The sequence below is a fragment of the Grammomys surdaster genome, unplaced genomic scaffold (genome assembly GCF_004785775.1).
Source record: "Grammomys surdaster isolate TR1022 unplaced genomic scaffold, NIH_TR_1.0 126278, whole genome shotgun sequence".
Taxonomy (NCBI): Eukaryota; Metazoa; Chordata; class Mammalia; order Rodentia; family Muridae; genus Grammomys; species Grammomys surdaster.
The window spans coordinates 8,104,855-8,108,930 of NW_021621078.1; the positions used below are offsets into that span (position 1 = coordinate 8,104,855).

A 4,076-nucleotide genomic window follows, 5' to 3' on the forward strand; every position below is an offset into this window, starting at 1 on the left:
CTGACTTTACTCACCGTCAGTACCCTACACTGACTGACTTTACTCACTGTCAGTACTGTACACTGACTGACTTTTAGGAAACTACAGCCTAGAACAATGATGCACACCTTTAGTCCTGAAATTTTATCTTAAAAATAAAAACAAACAAACAACAACAACAAAAATCCACATAAAATCAATCAATCAATCTCTCTCTCACACACACACACACACACACACACACACACACACACGTTACCCAGGATTGGGGAATAGCTCAGTGGCAAAATGCTTGCCTCACAAGAATGAAACCCTTTATTAAAGCCCTACATCAAATTAAGCAACTGTTTTCAGGCTCCTCAATATGAAGAATTACATCTATAAAAAATTAAAATGCCACATAATGCTTTTAAATATTTATTGTGTACATGTGCCACAATGTTCGTGAAGAGGTCAAAAGACAATCTGTGGGAGCTTAGGAGCTTACTCTCTCCTTCCACCATGTGGAACCCTGGGAATCACACTCAGGTCTTCAGGCTGGTGTCAGTTCCCTTTATCCAGCAGCCAACTCTCCGGCCCCTCAATGCTCTTTGCTGTCTTTCCTTTCTTCCTGTCTGTTACTTCTTAAGTACTCTCATATATACATACCCACATCTATTCATGGTTCTCCAAGCCAACTGCATCCATTTCCTACACATTGAGTTCTTGTTTCACTTCTCTTCCACCTTCAACAAACAATCACCACCCCACAATCATCGTGCCCCTTTCTTTGAACTCATTATCCACTGTCTATCAACTACTCCACTCGGGTATTCCAAGGACCTCAGATCCAATATGCTCACCTGACAATAGCTCCCTAACATCTGCGTATCCACTGCTCTGTGTCTTGTAAAGGCACTACCACCTTCCTTCTGGCTACAAGAGGGCCTCAAGCCACACTTGGCTCTTCTCTTCCTACTTTCTACCACATGCTGCTAGTTGTACTTGGGAATTTGTTTCATTTATTGCCTTCACCTAGATAGGCCACTAATGTACTTCATCTGGGATACTAAAATCATTTCCTAGTTACCTTACTTCTCTCTGCAATCCATTCTCTACAATGTTCTTAGAATGTATCTGTTTATGAGCTGGAGAGGTGGCTCCGCAGTTAAGAGCACTAGCTGTCATTGCAGAGGACCCAGGTTCAATCTCCAGCACCTATAGGTGGCTTATAATCATCTATAACTTACTCCAGTACCAAGGGATCCAATGCCCTATTCTGATTTTGGAGGCTCCTCCACTCACATAGCACACATATGTACGCTAAAGTCAGGCGCGCACACACACATAAAACAAATGAAAAAAAAAAGTACCTCTTTAAATACAATTCTGAACATATGATTTGCTCATCTTAAAATACAGAGGGTATTCACTGCTCTCTGTGAATTTGAAACCAGTCAGGACTAAAATAAATAAGTGAATGAATGAATGAATGAATGAATGAATGAATGAATGAGAATAGAGGCTAAGCCGGGCGGTGGTGGCGCACGCCTTTAATCCCAGCACTTGGGAGGCAGAGGCAGGCGGATTTCTGAGTTCGAGGCCAGCCTGGTCTACAGAGTGAGTTCCAGGACAGCCCAGGCTACACAGAGAAACCCTGTCTCGAAAAACCAAAACAAAACAAAGAATAGAGGCTAGACACAGACACATAAGTAATTTCAGGATTCAGGACATTGAGGCACAATAATCACTAGTTCAATACTAGCCTGGGCTACACATCAAGTCCAAACTCCCCTTATCCTCTTCCTCCATACAGAGTGAAAAAGAGATTTATGGAATAAAGATGAGCGACCACACACAATCAAACACACACACACACACACACACACACACACACACACACACACACCCCTACTGAGGCAAACAGTAAGATACTTTGCTTAATTTGGAGGAGATTTGTATAAATTTACAAAGAGTATGATCTGAAAAGGCATTATATGCCAAAACATGCTGCTAAATTCAGTGTAAGTTACAGACTATGTTGTAAGGGCAGAATTTGAAGAAATGAAAAAAGTATTCTTTTAAACACAGATTCAACTGTAAAAACTAGTTATGTGGGAGCATATTTAAGGCAAAAAAAAAAAAAGCCATCTACGGAGCTTAGCAATAAAAGGAGCTCAGGATAGATACGATATCCTATGAAAAAGGGAGAGGGCCTGCCTGCCTGCCTGCCTTTCTTTCTTGCCTTTTGTTTTTTCTCAAGACAGTGTTTCTCTGTATATCCCCGGCTATCCTGGAACTTGCTCTGTAGACCAGGCTGGTCTTGAACTCAGAGATTTGCCTGCCTCTGTTACCACTTGCCTAATAGAGGTGGGGAGGCTATTTCTAAAATCAGTTTTGAAGAACCGAAACTGGAAAATCCATAGGAAGAAATTTGGAAAGCAGAGCTATTAATTTTGAATTTTAAGCACTGGCAAGAGACTTCACCACTGCTGCTGACACCATGGCTCAATCATTGTCTGTATTAGAAGTACTGAAAGGAAAACAGCCACATTCAAGAAGTGGTTTCTTTTCTTTTCTTTTTCTTTTTCTTTTTTTGGTTTTTCGAGACAGGGTTTCTCTTTATAGCCCAGGCTGTCCTGGAACTCACTCTGTAGACCAGGCTGGCCTCGAACTCAGAAATCCACCTGCCTCTGCCTCCCAAGTGCTGGGATTAAAGGCATGTGCCACCACTGCCCAGCCAAGAAGTGGTTTCTTTAACACAATTAAAAGGCACAGCTAGCCAGTCAGTCTGTTAATCCTTTAATCCCAACAGTCAGGAAGCAGAGACAGGAAGATCTCTGAGTTTGAGGCCAGCTTGGTATACAGTACAGTGCAGTGCAAATTGCAGGACAGCCAGGGCTACACAGAGAGACCTTGTCTCATGGGGGAAGGGAACGATGACACGGATACAGCTAACTCAAAAAATATGGAGCCAGAAAAACAACTCCTTGGGTAAAGCACCTAACAACCTGTGTTTGCTCCCCAGAACACACACAAAGGTGGAAGGAGAGAATCAATTCCACCAAGTTGTCCCCTAAACTTCCACATACAACTTCCATCATATATACACACATAATGATCAATTTTAAAACATAGTTATACAAAGCAGTAGAAGGCATGTCAGTGACTTTCTCCATCTGATGTCAACATTTAGTACAGCTGTTGATGGTTACCTAATGACGGCGGGTAAGAAAGGGACTGATACATAGAAAACAAGGCAGCTGCCACCCAAAAGTAAGCTTTAGTAACACATATAATGAGCTGCAGTCACAATAGCACTAGGAATGGATAAAGTCATACCAATGATTAAGACTGAATTTCAGGGGGCTGGAGAAATGGCTCAGTGGTTAAGATGAGCACTGGCTGCTCCTTCAGAGGCACCCTGGTTCGATCCTTAGCACCAACATGGTAGCTCACAACTGTCTCTAATTCCAGTTAAGGGAATCTGATGCCAGAAGCTCTCTGGCCTCCATGGGTGCCAGACACACATGTGGTGCAGACATATGTGTAGGCAAAACACCCATACACATAAAAATTTTTAAAAAATAAAATAAAGTAAAAGATTGAATCTTAGGGTGCCACGAAACCTGACCAAAGATCTCAGTTCCATCCCTGGAACCAACGTGGTAGACAGAGAGACCAACTTCCGGCAAGCTGTCCTCTGGCTTCAATATGTGCGCTATGGCAGGCACAAAGCCCATCCACGCCACATACACACATAAATCCAAGAATAATGTTCCCAGATACAGGACTATTCCTTTCCTTTATTTTTATTTTAGGTGTATGGGTGGATGTATGTCTAAACCACACGCATGCAGTGCCAGAAGAAGGTGTCATACCAACTGGAACTGGAGACACTGACAACTGTGAACCAACACATGAGTGTTGGGAATCCAAACCAGGTCTTCTGGAAGAGCTCCTGAGGACTGTTCTTTAGTCATAAATACTAAATTTAAATACATAAATACTGTTTACTAATGCCAAAACCCTAATATGAGCCCTCAGAACTATGAATTTCTTTTTTGCTTGTCTTTCTTTCTTTCTTTCTTTCTTTCTTTCTTTCTTTCTTTCTTTCT

At 42.0% G+C, this 4,076-nt stretch overlaps 1 protein-coding gene across 2 annotated transcripts in view; it reads right to left on the reverse strand.

Moving 5' to 3' along the window:
* Positions 1 to 4,076, reverse strand: part of Mettl16 (methyltransferase like 16) — a 46,021-nt gene that overhangs the window by 38,104 nt on the left and 3,841 nt on the right. The window lies entirely within an intron of this gene.